This window comes from Notamacropus eugenii, chromosome 1, assembly GCF_028372415.1.
Source record: "Notamacropus eugenii isolate mMacEug1 chromosome 1, mMacEug1.pri_v2, whole genome shotgun sequence".
Taxonomy (NCBI): domain Eukaryota; kingdom Metazoa; phylum Chordata; class Mammalia; order Diprotodontia; family Macropodidae; genus Notamacropus; species Notamacropus eugenii.
The window spans coordinates 654,625,731-654,638,881 of NC_092872.1; positions in this window are offsets into that span (position 1 = coordinate 654,625,731).

Consider the following 13,151-nt stretch of genomic DNA (forward strand, 5'->3'; position numbering starts at 1 on the left):
TTCTAGTACCATATTGAATAATAGTGGTGATAATGGACAACTTTGTTTCACCCCTGATCTTATTGGGAGTGCATCTAGCTTATCCCCATTGCATATATTGCTTGCTGAACGTTTTAGATAGATACTGCTTATTATTTTATGGAAAGTTCCCTTTATTCCTACGTTCTCCAGTGTTTTTAGTAGGAATGGGTGTTGTATTTTGTCAAAAGCTTTTTCTGCATCTATTGAGATAATCATGTGGTTTTTGTTAGCTTTGTTGTTGATGTGATCGATAATGCTAATAGTTTTCTTAATATTGAACCAGCCCTGTAATCCTGGTATGAATCCTACCTGATCATAATGTATTAATCTCTTGATAAGATGCTGTATTCGTTTTGCTCCTTGGTTACTTTTTAAAGCATTCTTCTTTTCATTGACTTTTTGGACCTCTTTTGCCATTTTGATTAGTTCATTTTTAAAGGTGTTATGTTCTTCAGCATTTTTTGGGATCTTCTTTAGCAAGTTGTTGACTCACTTTTCCTGATTTACTTGCATCACTCTCATTTGTCTTCCGAATTTTTCTGACACCTCTCTAACTTGATTTTCAACATCTTTTTTGAGCTCTTCCATGGCCTGAGACCACTGGATAAAGTTTTTGGTGATTTTGAATGAAGAAGCCTAGAGTTTTTTGTCTTCCTCTGTTGGTATGCTTTGTTCTTCTTCATGTGGAAGGCTTGAAGACAATACCTGTTCACCAAGAAAGTAACCTTCTATAGTCTTATTTTTTCCAACTTTGGGGCATTTTCCCAGCCAGTTACTTGACTTTTGAGTTCTTTGTCTACCATAACCTTATTTTTAAATAAAATAAAATAGTAAATTAAATAAAATATTTTTAACAAAAATTTTTTAAAATTTAATTTATTTGTTTTGAGTTTTCAACAATCATTCTTAAATTTTCTCTCCCTCCCTCTCCTACTCTCCATCTCCCCTTCCTCTCCAAGGCAGCATGCAATTTCATATGTCTCCCATTGCTTTAAGTGGGATTTCTCTTTCTATCTCTTACTGTTGGGCTTTGTTAATAATTTATAGAAATGCAGATGCTATACGTTCGTTTATTTTGTGACTTGCAAATTTGCCAAAGTTGTTTATTATTTCAAGTAGTTTTTTTACTTGATTCTCTAGAATTCTCTAAGTATATCATCATATCATCTGTAAAGAGTGATAACTTAGTTTCTTCTTTACCTACTCTAATTTCTTCAATTTCTTTTTCTTCTCTTATTGCTAAAGTTGACAATACTAGTACTATATTGAATAACAATGGTGAGAATGTATATCCTTGTTTCACCCTGGATCTTATTGTAAATGCATCTAGCTTGTCCCCATTACCTGATGGTTTTAAGTAGATACTAGCTATTATTTTAAAGAAGACTCAATTTGTCCCTATGCTCTCCAGTATTTTAAAGAGGAATGGGTGTTGAATTTTCTCAAAAGCTATTTCTGCATCTATTGAGATAATTATGTGGTTTCTGTTAGTTTTGTTGTTGATGTAATTAATAATACTGATAGTTTTCCTAATATTGAAGCAGCCCTACATTCCTGATATTAATCTTACCTGATCTTAATGTATTATACTAATAATAAGTTGCTGTAATCTTTTTGCAAATGGTTTGTTTAAGAATTCAGCATCTATATGCACTTGGGAATTTGGTCTACTTGTTGGAGGAAATTTATCCTTTTCATTTTTGATATTGGTAATTTGGTTTTCTTTTATTTAATCAAATTAAACAAAGGTTTATCAGCTTCATTGCATTTTTCTTAAAACCAACTATGGGTTTGTTTATTTATGCAATAGTCTTCTTAATTTCAATTTTTTAAATTTCTTCTTTGGTTGTTAGTATTTCTAATCTGGTATTTTCTTGGGGATTTTCAGTTTGTTCTTTTCCTAGCTTTTTCAGTTGCATGCACAATTCATTGATCTCCTCTCACTATTTTACTCTTGTAGACATTCAGTGATGTAAAACTTTCCCTATGAACTACTTTTGCTGCCTTTCCAGTTAATGTTTAGTCTATCTTTCCATGGCCCTTTATACATATATGCTTATTGCATTATGATCTGAAAAGGATTCATGTACTATATATGCCTTTCTGAACTGGATTGGGAGGTTTTTATATCCTAGCACGTGGTGAATTTTTGTGTATTACAAACCACAAAGTGAAAAAAAAAAACAAAACATATTCCTTCCTAAGCCACATTGAATTTTCTCCAAAACTTTATCCTTTCTACCTTATCCAGAGTTCTATGCACCTCCTTAACTTCTTTCTTGTTTATTTTGAAGTTGGATTTATTCAGTACAGAGAGGGCAAGTTTGAGGTCCTTCACTAAAAGTGTTGCTATCTATTTTTTCCTGTAACTCCATTAACTTCTCCTCTAAGAATTTGGATTCTATTCCACTTGGCACATATATTTAGTAATCATATTATTTCATAGTCTATGGTGCCTTTTTAGCAGATTATAGATTCCTTCTTTATTTCTTTTTATTAAACCTATTTCTGTTTTTGCTTTGTCTGAGATTGGGAATGCTACCTCTGCTTTTTTTACATCTGCTAAAGCATAATATACTCTGTTCCAACCTTTTACCTTTACTCTGTGTATATCTCCCAGTTTCAAGTGTGTTTCTAGTAAACAATATATTCTTGGATTATGGTTTTTGATCTATTCTGCTACCTGCCACCACTTAATGGGAAAATTCATCCAATTCACATTCACAGTTATGATTACAATCTATATCTTTCGCTCCATCTTTCCCCCCACATTGATGCTTTTATTTCTCCCTTCTCCAGTCTCCTCCACAATAGTTTTATTTTTGACCACCCCCTCCCTATGTCTACTCTTCCTTTTTCAGCCCACCTCCTTTTTCTTCCCCTTTTCCCTTACTGCTTCATCCCTCCCTTTTAACCTCCACTTCCTTTTCTTTCATCTTTGCCCTCCTACTGAGTATAGGGCAAGTTAGATTTCTACACTTTACTGAGTATTCTGCTTCCTCTTTCAACCAAATCAGATGTGAGTAAACCTCAGCAATGCTTATCTCCCTCCGCTCTTTCCATCTACTACAATATGTTTTTGTACCCCTTCATGTGGCGTAATTTACCTTTTTTCTGCCTCTTCCTTTTCTCTTCCCTATTACAATCTCCTCATACCATTAAATCATGTTTTTAACATCGTATCAGTTAAGTTATATCCACTCAGTCTATCTATGTATGTCCTTTTTAAATATCATAATAAATATATTATTCAGATTAAAAAGTATAATCCTCCCATATACGGTTGTAAAAAGACCATATTGTATAACAAGGTTGTTTTTTTTTCACATTTATCTTTTTATGCCTCTCTTGAGTCTTGTATTTGAGGACTAAACTTTTTTTTTTTTTTTTCAAGCCAAAGAAAACAAAGTGTATTAAGGATTCACCAAATTGGGTTGCCTCTTAAGGAGCCTAAGCATTTGTAATGCTTGTATTCACAAGCAGGCCAGATAGAATCCCAGCTAGACAGAGTCTGAGCTGGATTAAATCTGAGCGCCTTCATGGAGGCAAGGTGGAACTTAAATACAGAAAAGAGTATAGAAAGGATCTGGGGGGGTGGTCTGATAGTCCAGGGTGATGGGAGAAGGGGTTTAGGAAGGGTCTTGAGGAGAAGTCCAAGGAGGGTCAAAGGCTGGAAACACCTGGAGGCCATCAGGAGATAGACAATGGAGGGTTTGGGTGGGAAGCAGGTAGGGCAATCAAGGGATAACAGACAATGATCACAGATTTGTGTATGAAAGGCCAGATTCTGTGAGGGAGATACAGGAAGAAATCAATTTGAGTATGAAAGGTCAGATTCTGTAAGGAGAAGCAAAGAGAGCTCAATTTGAGTATGAAAAGCCAGGTTAAGTGAGGAAATTCCAGGGGAGCTCAAGGAAGTTCCTAGAGTCTGAACCTCATCATTCCCCCCTCAAACAGATTGAATCCAAATTCTTTTGGGGTAAGGGGCGAAGGTCTTAGTTTCTGAAACTTCTTCCTGCTAGCAAGGGGTGTAGAGCTGTCCCTGCCTCTATGGGTCCTCTTCAAGGGGTCAGACTTCAGAATCTGGGTGGTGCCAGGTCCAGTGGGCTGGAGACCTAGGATTCAGACAGATGTTGGTATATAGCCTGGGCTGTCATCTGGAAGTTGATGGCTTGCACTCTGGAAAAGACAAACCTGGCAAAGAGGTTAGGAACACACACACACACCAAACAGGTACAAAAGGAGTATAAAGAAAAGACAACTTCCCTGGTATAAAAGATAATTTCTCTGGAGAGAACTAAAGATGACTATGGCAAGGCCAAAACATAGAAGGGTATGTTTGATAAGGGAATTTTTTGCTGTCAGATATCCCCTTTCTTTCCAGATTGCTCCATAGGTGTGTAGAACAAGGAAAACATACTTTGAGTAAATAAAAACCTCAACTGGCCTGGGGTCAGGTCCTAAGGAATGGGTTAAGACTCCCAAAGCCTGTCCTCTCTTTTCATCAATGTACAGAGTGAAAGGTTTTCCCAGATTGGGTAGGTCTAGTGATGGGGTGGTGGTCAAATTAGTTTTCAGAGCCTCAAAAATTTTAGCCTGGTCTAAGTCAATGCCCTGAGTAGGGTCATAAAGGGGTTTAGCAATAAAATCAAAATTAGGAATCCACAGAGTCTACAAAATCCACTCATTTCTAAAAACACTTGAACTTGTTTCTTAGTAGCTGGAACAGGGATAAACAGGATTGTCCTTTTTCTCTCAGAGGTTAAGGAGAGAGAGGTGGGTGTGAGTTAATTGCCCAGATACCTTATGGACTGGCATGCTATCTGGACTTTGTTCCAAGAGACCCTATAGCCTCGAATGCCTAAGAAATTAAGGGCTTCTGAGGCAGCAGCCAAAGAAGCCTCCTGGGTGGGGCTACAAATAAGAATATCATGCACATACTGAATTAAGCTACTGACTGCTAGTTTTGGGTGCCTTAAATCCCTTCCAAAAGCCTGGCCAAATAAATGAGGGTTATCTCGAATCCCTTGGGGCAAGACTGTCCATGTTAACTGATATGGACTTGAATCCCCAGGACAAGTACATTCAAAAGCAAAAATAAATTGTGAGTATTCTCCATTAGGCCTTTTTGTGGGAAGGGTTGCAGTGTGCATGGAGATGGACAAGGGACAAAGATTCTATACTTAAGGAATTTTTCAATTAAAGGTTGTAGTCCTTCCCAGGTCTCAGGCTTAATCAGATACTGGCTGAGATGGGGGAGCACTTTAGCGACTGCGAGACTAACAATGGCTGGGATGGCAGAAGTAGCTCTCTCTGGAATTCCAGGGTCTCAAATATTTGGCCTGACTGTCTCCCACACTCTCAAGCAAACCCAGGAAGATGTAGTGGACAGAGGCAAAAGGGAGATGGGAGGTTTAACTAGAGAAAATTGACTTCCCAATTTCATCATCAGGTCCCTTCCCAACAAGGGGGCAGGGTCAGAGGAGGGCATAAGGAAGGAGTGTTTAAACAACAGATTCTCAAGCAGGCTGGGGAGGGGATATGTCTGGAGACATTCCTTAGTTTCCCCTTCAATGCCTATGACCCGAGGGGTCAAGAGACGGGTAGGGCCAGAGTGACTGGTTAAATCAGAGAATTTAGCCATGTTAAAGTGGGTAACCTTACCTTCAGTCTTCGTTTTTGCCCAGGGCTTGGTAAGAGAGGTGGAGAAAGCGGGAGCACTGCCAGCACCCAAGCTTTCCCGATGTTCCAAGTCTTGAGAAGACTGGAGGACAGGGTACTGGGGGGCACATCCACCACTTTTTCCACATGAGGGACAATCTCTCCTCCAATGGAGGACTAAACTTTCTATTGAACTCTGGCCTTTTCATCAGGAAGGTCTTGAAATCCCTTATTTTATTCAATGTCCATCTCTCCTTGCCTGAGATATTGTGCTCCATTTTACTGAGTAATTGATGCTTGGTTGTAGTCCAAGCTCCTTGGCCTTAAGGAATATCATATTCCAATTCCTCCCACCTTTTAATGTAGAAACTGCAAAGTCCTGTGTGATCTTAACTGTAGTTCTTTGATATTTGAGTTCTTTCTTTCTGGCTGCTTGCAATATTTTCTCCTTAAATTGATAGTTCTGCAATTTGGCATTAATATTCCTTGGTGTTTTCAATTTGGAATCTCTGTGATTAGTGGATTCTTTGATGACTGCTACTCCACAGGTTCTGCCTCCCTGGGGCCCTTCACCTCTGCTGCACTGGATGTGCTGTGCTATGCACTATGGGCTCACTCCCATGGAACAGATCCTTCCTGTTGATCTTCCAGTCTGTCCTAGGATGTGAATCTGCCACAGTCTGTCACCTATTGTATTCTGCATCTCCAAAATTTGGTCAGATTCTCTTTTTAGAGATATCTGAAGGAATTTGTCGAAGAGCTTAGGTAAGTAGTCGCTCTCACTCTGCCATCTTAGCTCCACCCCCAGGAACCAAAGTCTTAAAAAATGTTTATGTTAATTATTTAAATGTAAAATATGTCCTTGTTTTTAAAAACCATTTGTTTAGTTTAGAATTGATTTCACATAGTTCTAAGATGTTATTTAATTTTTCAAAATCAAGCAACATTCCCAATGACACTCCAAAAAATACTTTTTACAAATTAATTATATACATATGTGTGTATAATATTATTGATACATGTCAGATTTCATATATAGAGGAGTGAAGAAATCTGCTATATAGGTATAGAATATTTGTTTATATGCATATACTGTGACATATGCATATACTACACAATATACATATATGTATGTACATATGTATGTACATATGTGTGTGCATTTGTGTATACATATATACAGACATATTTGTGTGTAGTATATGTATATATATGCATATGTATGGATATATGCACATATATCCATCCATACATGTATATATTATTCATATACATACATACACATACACATACACATATATATATGTATAAAATAGCCATATCTAACAGCATTACCAAGTTTTTTTCTGAAAATACTGTTGGCATAACAATGAATAAAAAATGAATTTCATTTATCAAAATTTCTATTTTCATTTGTCAAAATTTCTAGAACCCTTTTCAGTGTTCTAGTATTTCTATTGTTTTGTCCCTAACCAGTAGTTTTTCCTACTTTTCTTTAAAACAATAACTTGTAGGTATTGGGTATTGGTGTGTGTGTGTGTATGTGTGTGTGTGTGTGTGTGTGTGTGTGTGTGTGTGTGTTTAGGGTTGTGCGTGCGTGTGTGTGTGTGTGTGTGTGCTTACTGCTTTTGCTGCTTTTTCACCCTTAGGAAATTTACATGATACTTCAGAGAAATAAGCAACAACTTCACTAGCTGGAAGGTCAATGCTTCTTTTCTAATAATTAATTAAACTCTTTTATAGTAATAATTTGTCAGTTCCATTCTTAAGTCTTTGATTTTACTTGTCCCTGCAATTTTGTTTATGTGGTCACATTTCAATTTTTGCTTCCTAAAATCCTAGTGGATTATTTAGAAACAATATCATTATCCCCATATTACAGTTCAGAAAACTGAGGCTCAGAACAATTAGCTGACTCTTTCAATCACCCTGCTTATTGCTTCAGAATTAGAACTTAAATCCAAGCTTTTCTGATTAAAATATGATGAATTTTCTTTCTCTTGAAGCTGAAAGATTATTGAGCAAGGGTTTCCCCTCCCACCTCAGTGGTGGAACTGATGAAGATAAGATTTAAAAAAAAAATAGGATTACTGCTACAAGTAAAATGATTCACCATATTCTTTTGTTAAACATTTTTAAATGGCAATATTTCAGAATTCTTGGGTTTTCCTTTTATGGCACAGGTAAAATTGAAGCACTTTCTACCATGAAGACAAGCTCTATTTAAAAAGGAAAACTTTTCTTTAGGAAAATTTTGGCATATGACTCGGTGAATATGTTGTTAATACGACTCAACAAATAGAAAATGTATTGAGACAACCTGTACTAGATTTACTGCAAGATTGCAAATGCCTATAAAAGACTGATGTTATATTTAGAATTTATCTGACATGACTATTAGTATATTGGGCACATCTAGCTCAAATACAAACATTATGATATTTGCCTTTCTGCATATAATAATGATATCTCAAGTGGCACCTGTGACTATAATAAGAAAAATGTGTCATTGGGAAATGTTTATTGAATGAATGACTAATTTAAATAGTAGTTCCTTGCCTTTTTCCCCTTAGATTCAACAGTTCCTTGAGAGTTCCTAAGGAAACAGAGAGAGGAAGGGATGGAGAAAGAGAGAGAGACAGACAGACAGTCAGACAGAGACAGAGACAGAAAGAGACAGAGAGAAGAAACCAAGAAAGAAAGAAAGAAAAAGAAAGAGAGAGAAAGGAAGGAAGGAAGGAAGGAAGGAAGGAAGGAAGGAAGGAAGGAAGGAAGGAAGGAAGGAAGGAAGGAAGGAAGGAAGGGATGGAGGAAAAAGTTAAAAACTCATAAAAATTTATATGTATTCAACTCACCAATATTCTCTGATGGAGCTCCAGTTTCACAGATATGAATATTCTCTCCAGACTTCAATCATTCCGTATTTACCTTTCATAGATTCTTCTCCATAAAGTTGCAACAAGGTATTCACCCTATATGCTAAAATTATCTTGACATTGCATAGGTAATAACATGGTATTCTGATTGCCCACTCTTTATTATTCTGTTTCATCTTGTGATAAACCACCTTCTTTTCTGATAATGCATTACTTTGATGACATTATTTATATCATTTCTCATGTATAATTCCCTGTTTGAAATATGATTCAGCCTACTCATGCTTTCCATTTGTGTCTCCATCACTCATCTGGATATCTTCAACTTCATTTCTTCACAGTCTATGATATCCTATGACTTGCAGCCCGTGTAGCATTTATTAAATAATAATGGAGTTAAAAAGTTGTTTTTATTCTCACCTGGGGCCTGTAATCATTCAAGGAACTTGAAAACTCCTCTTATATTTGGATAAAAAAGGATAATAAAGATAATAAAATTCCCTCTCATTGTCCTACCCAATTCTTAACCCTGTTCTCTATTGATTTGAAATACCTGTATTGGATGAATAAAGAAAATAAATTACTTCATGTACCAAAAGAGTGATACCAAACCCCATATAAAAATTTCCCAGAAGCATAAAGCAGTGGTTCACTTCGCCAATCACTATTTTCAGTACTGAGGAGCAGGAACTCAACTCCTGGAGGAAGAACAACCAAATTGTTATTACACTCTAAATTTCAAGCTATTATTATTAGCATTTACCTTAGAAGTCAGATCCTTAAGCTTTTGATGAAATTCTTCTGTTTAATATAGTTCTGAATATCATGTTCATTGTTTTTCTCAACCCATGGAATACTGAACAATATTTTTGTCGTGTATCCCATATAAAAAGTTCATATTTGACTATTTAGTAACACACAGTAAGTAAAATTTTTCTGACTTGCATAGAAAAACTTCCAAATGGAAGAAGAGAACAATTAGTTGCATTGTCTAAAATATGTTTCTTATTTTTCAAACATTTAAAATTACAAATAAAAAGGTTTTGTTGTTGTTGCTTACATTTGGCTGATAAATTTTCAACTACTCTGAAATTTTCTTCATCCTGACTGTCTTCCTCTGGATATTTTCCAGCTTATCATTCTCCTTCAACTGTAGTACCTAGAACTGAACTCAATATTCCAGAGGAAGTCTGATATGTTTGGTAGTCTGTAAATAACATTTCCAGGTGCATGAAACTTATCCTCCCTTAATACAGCCTGAGATCACATCAATAATGTTATCCAGAAGATCTTCTTATTGAGCCTGCAATTCACTGAAGTCTTCTGATTGCTTAAAATTCCTTATTATCCATGCTCCAGCCATCTTGTATTTGTAAAGTTGATGTTTTTTCATCCAAATATAAGACTTTATATTTATCCTTACTGAACTGTATCTTTTTTAAAAAGATTCGTCCCAATGATATAGCTTGTCAAGATCTATTTGGATACTAATGATTGTTTAGCTTTAGCTATCCCTCCCAGCTTTGTGTCATTAGCCAATTTGATGAACACACTATCTGTTTCCTGATATATGTCATTGATGAAAATGTTAACAAACTTAGGGCTAAAGAGGGAGAGCTCCACAACAGATTCCCCTTTATGTTGACATTGAATCATTGTCACCTACTTTTTGAGTTCAGGCATCCAACTAGTTCAGAATTCCTTTATCATCATGTATTCTGCTTCCTTCCATCTTCTCCACATGATTAGTCTGAAATATTATATGAAGTTTAGCTAACCTTCAAGCAAACAACAACCATATCATTCCTCTCATCTTGTAGTTTAATAATTGAGTCAGAAAGAGGTACTGAGCACAGACTGCAACTTTCTAGAATATTCTGAGTTATTGAACTCAAGCTCACTGGCTTTTAGAGTCCAGACATTTTTATCTTTTTTTTTTTTAATTGGGAAAAATCAATCACTTTTTTTATATTGCAACACTTCTTCAATTCTTCAAGATTTCTTTTCAAATATTAAAGACCATATAACTTCATTTGAATCTATGTATTGTTATATTTTTTCAGCTCAGACAGTCATTAAAATTAAATATCAAAGTAATAAATTAATTCTGATTGATAAATTCTAAAGTATTAAACTAAAATTTTAAAAAGGATGAAGTATTTTATTCATATTACTCTCATATTAAAAATAATAATTCAGCACAGGTTCATGATTTAGTCTTCCTGTAGCCATTCGTACTAGCAACTTAGGTCTCAAGAGTTCAGCTACTACCTCTTTTTTGGAGGGATACAGTATTAATTCTGAGAGGCTATGTAGTGTTCTTGTCTATGAGCCTCCACCAGTATCCTTCCTCCTAAACAATTATCAGTTGCTATAAATAAGATGGTGAAACTCATTTAGATTTTACTAAGGTGCTACAATAATAGCACTTATTAAAAACACCCCCAATACACACACACACACACACACACACACACACACACACACACACATACACACACATCCCACAATATCAGGTTAAAGAAGAGAATGGGCTCAATTTTAGAAAGCATGTGTGGTAAAGTAGTAATTCACAATTTCTGGTTCCTGGAAGTTCCTTTCTTCCATTTAGGAATTGCCCTTAACATTCCCTTTAAGCATGGTATTGTTCTGCTGCTAGTATCCTTATAGAGACATGAATATGTATTCTGTCAAATGTTCCAATCTATCATCAGTTCCCAAAGCAGACACTCCAACTGCCCTTCTTCTAGGGATTCTCCCAGAATTATTATGCAAAGTCACAAAAGCTCCAGTCACCATAAAGTTCTAACTAAATAGAAAAGGAGGAAGTTGAGGTTCAAATTAAGGGTAAGGTTTTCTCTTCACTATCAAATATTTCCTTTCAAGGTATTGGCTGGACATCTCTTTCCTAGTTTATGATTTGTTTCAAATTTGGATTCTTGTCTGTTTCCTCATTTCACCTGACCCACATCGTAGAATTTTGTAAAGCAGTTTGAAAATAGTTCAAAGGAAAGATACATAAGAATCTCTGGGATTAAAATGCTACGGGGCAAGTCTGGCCAAGAGATAAAGGAAATGCTCTAAAAGGAAATCTTTAAGAAAAAAATGAAAGGAAACAGTTCCAGTGAGGAAGAAACATTAGGATTTGTCATTATGATTCATAGCGTCCTCACTAACAAACACAAATTTTAAGAAATTGCTAGTCAGGTCAGGTTACAAAAGATAATTATGAAACCTGAGAATTAAACCAAAACCTTCTGACTTCAAATACGAGGTCCTTAGGAAGAACAGAAACCATCAGTTGATAATGTTGAAACCATGTGTTAATGAATTTTCACAGTAGAATATTAGCTCTCTGAGGAAACTCTTCTTTTTTTCTTTGCTTCACAAACACCTCTCCATGAACTTTGCAATTTAGAAGTTCAGCATTATTGATGGAGTATACAATACTTTCCTCTCTGAAGGTTGTTTGTGAAAATGACTTGCCATAATCTATTGAATTTTGATTTAGGAAACTAGAGATAGACGTGGAATTTTCTCTCTGGCCTTCTGAAAACCTGAGCAATGCTGATAAACCTACTTTGTCAGCTTTTAGGTAAGACTGATTATCCTCCAGGGAGGCATCATTGTGAAAGGGATAGATAAATGTCCTCATAGTCAGAATGACTTGGGTTCCATTTTTTTTTTTCTGACACCTTCTGGTTCTGTGAATCTTGGAAATCATTTAACCTATTGGTGACTCAGAAAAATCTGAAACTTATATAGAACGTTTGCATTGGTAGAAGAAATCCTCTGACTGGGAAATTATTCTCTACATTCAACAGAATCTTGTATCTATCTTAAACATAAAATAATAATTTATATCTGAGATCATAAGAACTTTATCACCTCTTTGGAAAATGTATGGCTTGTTCTGTAGCCAGAAATTTTTTTCCAGTGATATTATTCTTGCTATTCACCCACTTAGAAATTTAGTTGAGAAAAGCAACAAATTTGGCTAATGGCATATGTACTTTATGAGTCTATTAATTTTCCTCTCCATCATCAACATTATTTATTGAATGCTCCCATTCCTCAAAAAATGAACACTAGCCAGGCATCCAGGAGGATCCAACATCTGGGAATGAAAGTTGGAGTATCCAAATATCTTTTTTCTAACGTGTGGATATTTGAATCATCAAAAATAAATTATAGGATGGCACTTTTTTTTTTCTATAAATTGTACCACATTTCTTGTTTTCCAATTTCCTGGTGCTCCTTAGTGCTTCAAGGCTTCCCAGAAATAAATGTTTGTGCTTTGGGTAGTTCATTAGTCAATTCCCTCAACACCCCAGGATCCATATTATTTGGTCCTGCTGGTTTATATATGTTCACATTTTTGAAAGTATTCCCTTATGTGTTTGAGTCAGTAGCAATTTTTTCATTTCTTTCCATTCTATGAACTTCCATTTTCTCTGCCAGCATTATTTTCTTGTGCTGTTAGACTGTCACCCGCCTTTATTTTCTTTTTGCTTTCTGTGAAAGATGGGCTATAAAAAATTAGCTCATTTTCTCCAGCACTTTAGAGAAGTCATTCATTTTCCATACTCCTTG